Source organism: Sapajus apella, unplaced genomic scaffold (assembly GCF_009761245.1).
Source record: "Sapajus apella isolate SASKATOON/1434 unplaced genomic scaffold, GSC_monkey_1.0 scaffold4, whole genome shotgun sequence".
Taxonomy (NCBI): domain Eukaryota; kingdom Metazoa; phylum Chordata; class Mammalia; order Primates; family Cebidae; genus Sapajus; species Sapajus apella.
The window spans coordinates 2,796,013-2,807,711 of record NW_022436944.1 but is presented as its reverse complement, the minus strand read 5'-3'; the positions used below and the strand labels follow the sequence as shown (position 1 = coordinate 2,807,711).

General features: G+C 35.7%; 1 long non-coding RNA gene across 1 annotated transcript; it reads right to left on the bottom strand.

The window, feature by feature from the left end:
- Positions 1–255: 255 nt before the first annotated feature.
- On the bottom strand, positions 256–10,693 carry LOC116538739. The gene is made up of 3 exons (XR_004263773.1): positions 10,680–10,693; positions 9,228–9,230; positions 256–433 (listed from the first exon to the last, which is right to left on the bottom strand). It is a non-coding gene; the product is annotated as an uncharacterized LOC116538739 (long non-coding RNA).
- Between the last annotated feature and the right edge of the window lie 1,006 nt (positions 10,694–11,699).

The window sequence follows — 11,699 nt, the reverse complement described above, 5'->3', positions numbered from 1 at the left end:
TAGCATTTCTATATGCCAACAGCAAACAATCTGACAAAGAAATCAAGAAAGTAATCCCATTTATAATAGCTACAAATAAAATACCTAGGAATAAACCTAATGGAATAACTAAAAAAAAAAAAAAAAAAAAACTCTACAACAAAAACTAGAAACCTTGATGCAATAAATTGAAGAGGACAACAAAAATGGAAAGATATTTTATGTTCATGAATTGCAAAAATCAATGTTGTTAAAATGCCTATGCTACCCAAAGCAATCTAGAGATGCAATGCAATCTCTATAAAAATTCCAATGACATTCTTCACAGAAATAGAGAAAGTAATCCTAAACTGTATATGGAACCACAAAAAACACAGAACAGCCAGAGCTATCCTGAGCAAATAGATCAAAACTGGAGTAATCATATTACTTGACTTCAAATTATAATACAGAGCTATAATAACAAAACCAACATGGCCCTGGCACAAAAACAGACACATAAGCCAGTGGAACAGAATAGAGAACACAGAAATAAATTTATACACCTACAATGAATTCATTTTAGAGAATGATGTCAAGAACATACATTGGGGAAAGAATAGTCTCTTCAATAAATGGTGTTTTAAAAACTGATATGCATATGCAGAATAACAATAGACTCCTTTCTCTCATCAAATACAAAAATCAAATAAAAATGGATTAATGGCTTAGATATAAGATCTTAAACTCTGAAACTACCAAAAAAACAAAACACTGGGGAAGTCTCCCAGAAATTGGTCTGGTCAAAGGTTTATTCTATAATCCCCCACAAGAACAGGTAACCAAAGCAAAAACAGACAAATGGGATCATATCAAGTTCATAAGTTTCTGCACCACATAGGAAATGATATAAAAGTAAAGAGATAATCTGAAGAATGGGAGAAAACATTTTTGAACTATCTAACAAGGAATTAATAACCAGAATATACAAGGAGCTCAAACAACTCTGCAGGAAAAAATCTAATAATCTAATTTAAAAATGGGCAAAAATCTGAACAGACACTTCGCAAAAGACTTACAAATGGCAGATACAGGAAAATGTGCTCAACATCATTGATCACTGGAAAAATCCAAATGAAAACTACAATGAGAAAGCACCTCACCACACCACAGTTAAAACTGGTTTTATTGAAAAGACAGCCAATATTAAATGCTCATGAAGATGTAGAGAAAAGGGACCCCTTACACACTGTTGGTGAAATGTAAATTAGTACAGCCAGTATAGAAAATAGTATGGAGGTTTCTCCAAAAACTAAAGATAGAACTACCATATGATTCATCAAGCCCACTGCTAGGTATATACCCAAAATAAAGGACATCAGTATATCAAAGAGATATCTGCACTCCTGTGTTTATTGCAGCACCATTAACAACAGCCAAGATTTGAAAGCAACTTAAGTATTCATCAACAGATGAATGGATAAAGAAAAAATGGCACATAAACATATTCCCAATGGAGTATTATTCTGCCATGAAAAAATGAGATCCAGTCATTTGCAACAACATGGATGGAACTGGAGGATATTATGTTAAATAAAATAAGCCAGGCCCAGAAACACATATTTTGTGTGTTCTCACTTACTGTGGAAGCTAAAATTTAAAACATTGCACTCAGGGAGATAAAGTAGAACAATGGTTACCAGAGGCTAGGAAGGATAATTGGACAGGAAGTGGGATTTGTTAAGGAGTGCAAAAATATAGTTAGATAAAATAAAAAGAACTAGTATTTGATAGCACAACAGATTAAGTAAATGATAATTTATTGTACATTTTAAAATAATTTTAAAATAGAATTAGAATGTTTGTAACACAGATAAATGATAAATGCTTGAGGTGGATACTCCATTTACTCAGATGTGATGATTACATATGGTATGCCTGTATTAAATTATTTCATGTACCCCATAAATATATATACTACCCTTAAAAATTAAAATAATAAAATGTATATGAATATATGTGGTTAGACATTTAGCAGAAGGCTTAAGAGAAGTTTCTATAATGAATATACGTTGCTGTGTTGTTTAATTAAGAAAAAAACACATGATGGAAAAAAGGCTTCATGACATAGTAGAAAGAACTCTAGATTTGGTGTCAGGTGACCTTGGTTCTAACGCAGCTCCTCACCAATTTGATATAGTGACTAAACTACTCTGGTACTTCTTTCCTTATCTATAACATGGAATTAAACTAATCTCTGTGGTCTCTCCTAGTACCAATGTTTCTTTGGACCATGTTTCTTTGGACCATGTTTCTTTGGACTTCTTGGCAAAGTTTTTAAAAGTTTGTAAGCCTCATGATCTCAACTCAGGAATCTAAGGAAACACACCATGAACGATTTCTCTGCACATTAGCTGGTGGAACATTCCCCATCGAAGGCCCTAACGCTAACTCTAACTTGGCTTGGTCCTGTTTTTGATACTGAAATGGATGGACACAGACGAGATGTGGGCTCTGCATTGTCTGGTTGCATTGTCCTAGTGTCCTAGAGAGGGAAGATAGAATGTAGTAAAAAGAACATGGATGGCAGTGTTTATATTCCTACTCTAACACTTACTAATTCTGAGGAGCGTTTTACTCATCAGTAAGAAAAGAAAAAAGACTGTTCTATCTACTCACAGAGTTTTTGTGAACTCCAAATTCATTAAGGCTGGTAAACTACATAGCACACAATAAACACTAGAAAAAAAAGTACTGTAATTTTTTTCTTCTTCCTTTCACAGATGACACATTCTAGAATCAGATTGATTCTGAGAAAAATGTGAAAAGAGAGATAAGTTTTCTTCATAATTGTCCTAGGAGCTAAAGGTAATCTTGTTCTACTCAATGGTTATTTTACTATAGACAGCTGAAAAATTATAACTTACAATGAATATGTTGTAATAGCAGTAAAAAAATAAAAAAGCAAGTTAAGCAGTAAGAGACAGGAAACAAGAATTTAATTTTGAGACCAATTTGGGGCACAATTAAGGTGATGTAGGAACCTAATATTTCATTTGTCTAATAAAATATCTAGGCTTGCTAGTGATTAAATGCAGTCATTTCCTGTCCCCTCTAATAGATAATTGCTCTGACACTGTGTCCTTTAACACAGTGTCAAAGAAACAGTTCAATATACTCCAAGAGGAAAACAAATTACACCTTGTCAGACCTATATGATTTTGGAATTCTGCCCACTGAAGTAGTAACATAGCCTGACCTTTTTTTTAACTCAAGAAATTGATGGTATCTTGGGATAAAAGGTTATAGCTTTATTCTGAAAACCAATTCCATTATTTAGAAAAGAAATCATGCAAACGTGTGTTGATGCATAACTGGGAGCAAATAATAAGGCCTCTTAAGACCTCAATGAAACTTAGGTTTTTATAGTGAGGAATTCGAATGGTTAGTCAAAGAGATAATCCCCTAAATGTTTGTCTGTTCCCTGATCCCATTTTGTTTTCTGATCACCCACAAACTCTATAAACCTTCAGCTCCCCAACTGTGTCCCAAAGCACCTCAAGGTGATGCAGAAAATCCATAGAGAGGACTGTGAGATGCTTTATATTTTTAAGGGAAGCACAGTGGTCTTTAGCACCTGTCAAATGTTCCATGAATTGATTACAAGCTGAAGGTAATTCACAGACTGCACACCATTCCTCCGCATACCATCATATCTTTTAGAAGCTGGGTTTTTTTCACAGATGATGTAATAAAAAGCAAGGACTGCACAAAAAGGAATATGAAACAGGAAGTGAGGGTAGTGGTGTCCAAATTGACTCTGAGGTTTGAGAAGCTGTGCAGCGTCCAATGAGTCCATGCTTCTCTTTAGGAAGCAATTGTGTTTATTCAAGAATGACATACAATATTTTCTCTTTAAATTTGCATGTATTATTTTTAAGCAGCTACTATTAATAATTTGCTAGAACATAAATACTTTTTAAAAGTTGTTTGCACCTATTTACTGTACTGAAGTGTCAGATATTTTGTTTGGCCTGGGATGCTGTGGAACAATAAACACTGGGGGCCACCTGAACAGAGAAAGTTTGGTGACTCTGCCTTGCAGCCCTCTTCCACCTTGTCAAGATAGCGCAGATCAATATTTTGTCTTCAAAGGCATAGCTATAAAAATAAACTGCCTGAGGAGGCTGGGAAGTTTGTACTCCCTTTCATTGAAGCAGAGAAAGTGAAAATAAATTTTCAGTCATTAAGGTCTTTCCAACCTCCTGGGAAACTCCTGTATGCCTCATGTTAAACATTTGTCACCTGAGGACAGCCATCTGTTCTTTACAATTTTCATTTGGCCCTAGCCTCCTCTCTTCTTGCCAAAAGTATTAGAGGGTTGATGGCTTGCTATACAAAGTCAGGATGCTTTGGAATTGCCTATTGTATGTGCTTATTTGTACAATATTTATTTTATCTGACCTACTTTCTGCATTTCTCAAAAGATTCACATTTCATAAATATACTATTTAATTTCTAATCATGTTGCAAACTGCAAGCACCCTAAAACAATCATTTTATCCTTCTGTTTAAATTGGAAAGCTGAAAAGTAAGTATTCAGACATTATCACTGATTCATATAAGGAATGGCACAGAAACCCCAATCTACAATTGCTTACAAAAGATTCCAAAGAGTATGTGTAAAGACTTTTCTCTATGTTCTCTCTTTGGTGGAACTTATTCCACCTCATTGCTAGCATAGGATAATATCTATCAGGTGGCTCCAAATTTCTGTCTTCTTCTGAATTCTAGCCACACATTTCAAGTTGCCTGGACATTTCACAGACCCCACAAACATCATGCGCCCCAAAATGTACTTACCACTCTCCTCTTAGACTGCTTCTTCTCTTGTCTTTGTTTTTATGGCCAGCTCACGCTCCAAATCTCAGTTACCTTTTACTACTCCTTCTTGCTCTAGTTCATTCTTTGCAAAACAGCAGGAATGATCTTTACAAGATTCAAATACACTCGTGTAAGCTCCAGACTTTGGCTTTGTATAGTTTGACTCCTGCTTGTTTTACACATTTCATCTGGAGCTTCTTATCATCTCCACTAATTGCCACGGCCTTCTTCAGGCTCTCAATCTGTAGCTCCTCCCCAACTCAGAGCCAATATAATGCTATTCCCTCTACCTAAAAAGTTCCTACTTTGGCCTCCCTCCCCTTCTTAAAATTGGGATTATTTTGGGCTCAAATTGATCTTCACTGAAATTCTATTCTTTTCTGGAGGAGTTGTGATATGACAAACCATATCTGCCGCTAGCCACTAGTGCTCTCATTTTACCTCCAGTAAAAAAAAATTAAAAATCTGTCAATTTATGTTGTACATAAGCTGGCTCCAAATTTGGAGGTCACAGCAGTCTAAATATAAAGCTAAGGTGGTGGACCTATGTTAGCCAAAATAGTGAAAAACTCAAGTGTGTATTGACCATAAGAAGAGAAATCTTAATAAGTACTTGAAAAAGCCATGAGCAAAATCCTTTATTCGTTTTGAGTGGGAAAATCTTTTTTACCATGATTTACAACTTAGAGATCAAAAAAGAAAATATTTGCTTTGCATGTACCATAATGTATATTCAGGTGTCTACCTATTTATTCAATCATTCAAAATGTGATTACTGAACCTCTATTATGTTCCAGGCTCTGTGCCAGCTTCAGAATTGGCTCATCTTGAGGAAAGGGGGCTAGCTTTCCTCATTCTAATATCGGCCAGTGATTACTGTGGGTTTTTCCTGAGTTGAAAAGTGCAAGTATAACTTCCCAAACAAGAAGCTCCTGTTTTCACAAAGTCAGTACTTAAAGAAAACTAAGGCTGTGAGAGCTTAGCCATCAATACTCATAACAGCTGTGGGGTAGGTGCACCAGCCTTGTTAAAAGGAAAATAGGATACCAATAGCTTTTACTTCAAAGTAAAAATAACATAATTTTAACCTTGGAAGTCCAAAATGATACAATTCTGTCTAGTCATGGGTCTGATTAACACAAGCATTGTTGTAGGAGTGGACAAGGATATATTACGTTGCATATAACTAGTTTTAACAGCGACACAGTGTGGTAACACCAGAAGCAATGGTATCTTCAAATTGGGGCCAACTGCTTAATGGATTGATGGGTTTCTACCGTTGCCTTTCCTTGAGTCATTTGGAAGCAAGATTGGCTTTCTTGAATTGAGTAAGCCAGTTCTTGATAGATTTGAGGAACAGAAAAGGATAATGAGCCTTTTGGAAATCTATTATATGAGGAGTACAAGTGATTGCATTTTTAAAAATTAGAGATGTCACCATATGTGTACCATTAAGCTAGCGAAGACCACTTACAAAGTATGGGTTAGAGAGGAGAACGTTATGGGTAGGTGCAGGAGATGCACCCTAAATCTGTTTCTCCCCTCTAAATGGGGCTGAAAGTTAATAACTTTGGAAATATATAATTATTCAGTGTATGAAGTAAACATTTATAATTAAATGCATAATCATTTTATTATAGTCAATATAAAGTTCTCTTATGTGTTAGAGAGAAATATTGTTTTCTATTATTCCTAAGTAAATACAAGATAGATACAGGATGCCATTGTTTCATTAAGTGAAAAGCCTTCAACTGAAAATCTCTTTTACAACTTATTTATTCACAGCTATACTGTTTTGTGCAAAATATCTTTACCCAAAACTCTTAGGAAAAAATCATAAAATTTGACACAAGAGTAATCTTCAAATTCCTTTTCTATCTCATCATTACCACACACACAAAAAGTATGAAATGACGTGGAGAATTAAGTAGACAGTGATTTATCAGAAAGTACAGGGGCATGCATTTAAAATGCTCCTCTTAAAGAAAAAGAAGGAACAAATTTTTTCAAAATGACTTTCTGCCTAACAAAAGAATCAATATTGGCTCTTGAAGGAGCAATTCCTAGTGAAAATAAATAAATAAAATAATTCACCCTTGTAGCTTTAAACAGCAAACTTCTATGCATAAGGAGAAAGGGGCATTTCCACTTATAAAAAAAAAGTGGTCGTTACTCAAGGTCTATTCTTTTAAAAGACTTGTTTCATGAAAATGAAATAATGCACCATTCCTAATGCCCCAAAGCCTTAAATAATTTCTTACAAAGTTTACTAAATAGACAAAACAGAAGCACATTTTAGCCAAGAAGACTTTTAAAAGGGAGTGCCTCCATGTTTCATAAAGTATTATTTCAGATACAGGCAAAATGCCAATGGAGTTGTTTAAATAAGCTTTCCAAAACTACAGTCAGTAAGAAAAGATACGAAATGTTTTCTTTTAAGTAAGAAAAGATACAAAATGTTTTCTTTTCTTTTCTGAAAAGTCAACCTTTTATAATCACCACTACTAGCCTTTACTTTGTGTCCCCTAAACCTCTGATTTAGCCCTATTTGGTGTTTTAAAATACACTACTGTCTCCTAAGAGACAAAGATACTCATAGCATTCACTAACACAAGCTGCTACATTTCTTGCATCTAAAGGCATTTCCACATATGCTCAGATGAAAACCTTTCCTGCTGGTTCTCTTAATCGTGTTTTTCGGCAAACTGACTCTGGAAATCTATAGTCTAACCCTCAGGACACGAGCAAAGCTCACGTTTACTCACCAATCATACAAGATTACTTTTACTGTAGCCACGTGTTCACTTCCCCCCTTTTGTGTATAAAAAATGTGTGTGTAAAAATTAATTTGAAGCAACTGAACCACTGAATGAAAATCAGAAGCAGGAAGCTGAAAACGCAGATTTGAGGCTCAGATACATGTAAATGCGGAACTCTACTATCTAAAGTTCACTGTTAAAATGTAGGGTGAGGCAGATACTCTTGTTTGTACCAGATAAGACAGCAGAACAGTAAATGATAGATATAAGGGACGTTTGTACACTTATCAATGAAAAGAGTGAGGAAACAGAACAAGAAGCAAAGTTACATGGTAAACCAAGAAATGACTTACAGGACTGTGAACAGGGTATTCTAGAAAAGTAATCTGATCAGGTGACAGTCGCTGCTGTGTGTGTTATCAAGAGACTTCCAAGTTGTAAATCCTTCACAGAAAAAACACAGCGAGACATACATCTGTGTTTAGTGGGAAGGAGAGCACTGGATAGTTAATCATCTTGTGTTTCATTTGCTGGTTCAGAATCAAAGTGTCTTAAAAATTTTTTTTATTCTTTCACTAATTTGCAGCTGAAACATAATAATCATGCCACTGAGGTATTCAGTAGAAAGACTGCACATCCAGAAGACCTGTTCAAAATAAAATCTCAAGACATGGTGGTGAGAACATGTATCTAGGGATCTCAGCTAAGGATGCTAAATATAGAAGACAAGGCTTGTTTAGAAAGAATCACTTAAAAAAAAAAGGAAAAAAATTATGTTATTTCAAAAGAGGTGTTGCTTCCACACTCTGAGCAAGTCATTTTCTCTGTCTAGCAGGAAGTTGAAAATATAGATCGGAGACTGGGCACATATGCATGTGACACTCTTCAATGTAAAGGACACAGCTGAAACACGGGGTGAAGCAGATGCTCTCATTTGGTTCATGCAACATCCATTCTGACACATATTATGTTAGTCCTCTTGTACCATAGACCAAAAACCTAACAAAGTCATTTCCCAGCCACGTTTCCAAGTAAAGCTCCACATGTGGCCTGGTCCCATCAAGTCTTGTGTGAGTTGAGTGTGAAAGTGAGCCACAAAGGCAGCTGGCAGTCACAAGGAGAAGTATTTCCAGATGAGCAGGTGTGGAGGCAGAGGCCCCTGGTTCTTCTGGAATAGCTGTGGCAGAGTTTCTCACCTCCTCTGCCCAGCATCAGGAATCTACTGAGGAGCTATGGTGACTGTGGTTTCTACTGGACGTTTTGGCTGGGTGCACTGCTGCTGGTTTTATATCCCGGCCTAGTTCCTGGGAGTTCATGTGAGTTTCCCCACTTTTTATGAGTCTCTTTAGGTTTCTATTAGTTTACATTAGATGCTTATATTTACATAAGATCTTGTAGTTTGCAACTAGGAATAAATTACCTAAGGCAACCGAAAAATAAAAGATCCAAGGTAAAGGAATTGGACAAACTGGGGGAAAAAACATATCCAAGAGGAGATGATGGTGAAGCAAGAGGTCACAGGGTCCTTCTTCTACCTCCAGGTATGATACAAGTTTATATACTTTACTGACATTAGGGAGGGGATGAATGTCAGTCCCAGTTGGTTTCTGGCCAGGGTGTCTCAACCTGCTACAGCCTCTCTCTCTCTCTCCCTTGCTTGGCTTATGAAAAGACATTCTACACAGCTATCTGTAAGGTCATATCTGGTCGTGTGGGTAAGAACTTATTATTAATAATATCGGATTTGGTTGCCCCTGCTGATTCAAGGTCTCTGCCCTCTGTGGCTCCTGGTCCTAAACCCAGTTTTCTTCTCTTCCACTGCTCCCTCAGCATTTCCAAGCCCTGTGTAGGCCCAGAAACTCTCAGGTGCTTCTTTCACCCTTCTAAGCTGTCCTCAAACCCACAGCCCAGGAGCCTCTCACTCTCATGGTGGCCTCTGCCACCATGTCATGTGGAATGCAGAGCCATGTCAAACGGAATTCTCTGGAGACTAGTCTTCTCTGCAGAAAATGACCAGGCAAGTGATACTCTGTTTGACTGATAGTGATATTTCCATTGTCTCACCCCTCTCCTTTCCAGAATTTTAACAGACCCTAAAAAGTCTAGTTTGAGGAATTCTGATGTATTTCCAGTTGGGAATGTATATTAGTGCCGCCTCTATAGAGGGTAATATTTAACAAATTTTAAATATACATGGCCTTGAACAGCAAGCCCAACTTTAGGAATTTATACTACAAGTAAAATCATGCTCTCACAAAATGGCCTTTTTATGAGGTTATTCACTGCAGGACCATTTGTAATAGTAAAAGATTGGATAAACCAAATGCTCATCAACATGGGATTAAATACAAATTATAGTAAATTCATATAAAAGAATATTATGAATGCATAAAAAATAGTGAAGTGGCTCGTTATGGACTGATTTGTCAGATCCCTGAGATATATCTGTAGAATTACACCCAAACCAATAACATTGGTTGTCTGTGCAGAAAAGTAGGTGAATAAGGTTCAGAAGAGGAAAGGAGAATTTTTACCAGATATTCTTTTATACTTCTTGGATTTTGAACCATGTGAATATAAAACCTATAAATACTTATATATGCATTTTTAATCTTAAAAATACATTTAAATTTTAAAAATCTACCCTTTTCCTTAAATATTATATAAAATTATATAATTATATTTAAAAATTACTCTATACTCTAAAAATCAATTAATTTTTTGTTCTTTGGATTTTCCATATTCTTCCTAAAGTTAAGATTGCTACAGCTTTAATGAGAGAAGAGCTTTAGGTCAAATAGAAGCAATCTTAGTTCTCCAGAATAAGCAATTACTGTTGCCTAGAATTGAAATATATCTGTATAATGTTTTCAAAAATGCCATCTCTCTAAACACAGTCAATAGTTGGAATTTGCATCATTCCTCACTCAGATTTTTGTGTATTGGCTTTTTTTCTTTGTTCATTTCAATGTTTGCATCAAACATTCTAAACATGTCATTCTATAGGTTTGTGCTGATTCTGTAAAATTACATCACTTGCATATAAAATAACCACGGGCCAGGCGCGGTGGCTCACACCTGTAATCAAAACAATTGAACTCCTGCGAAGGTGGTTACCAGAGGCTGGAAAGAGTAGTGCGGGGTTGGGGGTGAGGCGGGGTTGGTCAATGGGTGCAAAATATAGTTAGAAAGAATGAATAAGACCTAGTGTTTGATAGCACGGCAGGGTGACTATAGCCAATAATAATTTAATTGTACATTTTGAAATCACTAAGCGTATAATTGGATTGTTTGTAGCACAAAAGATAAATGCTTGAGGAGACGGATGCCCACATTTTACATGATGTGATTAGTATGCACTGTATGACTATATCAAAACATCTCATGGACCTCATAAATAGGAACATTTACTATGTACCAACAAAAATTAAAAAAATAAAAGACCATGACTTTTTTCTATAATTATTTAAGCAAAAATTAGCCAAATTTCATTATAATATAAAAACTTATACTATAAAATAAAAGTCCCTGTTTGTTTTTACATTAAAAAAGTATTAAGGCAGCCTTTTAATGTACCCTAAGTGTTCTATGACAATATTGAGAAGATAATGTTTGCTTTATATGGAAGAGTTTCTAAACTAGATGCTCTATTTAATGATGAAAAACTGTTTAGTATCCTAGGCAGTCCAGTACATATTTTTCACTTAGACCAAAGACTGCCTTCCCCCTGGCTTGTATTTCTATGTTCTAGAACAGGTGGCTTAAAAAAATATCTTCAAGCCAATATCCATGATGAACATAGATACAAAAATCTTCAATAAAATACTGACAAGCCGATTGCAACAGCACATCAAAAAGCTTATCCACCATGATCAAGCAGGCTTCATCCCAGGGATGCAAGGCTGGTTCAACGTACGCAAGCCTATAAACGTAATTCACCACGTAAACAGAAACAAAGACAAAAACCACATGATTATCTCAATTGATGCAGAGAAGGCCTTTGACAAAATTCAACAGCCCTTTATGCTAAAAACCCTCAATAAGCTAGGTATTGATGGAACGTATCTCAAAATAATAAAAGCTATTTACAACAAACCA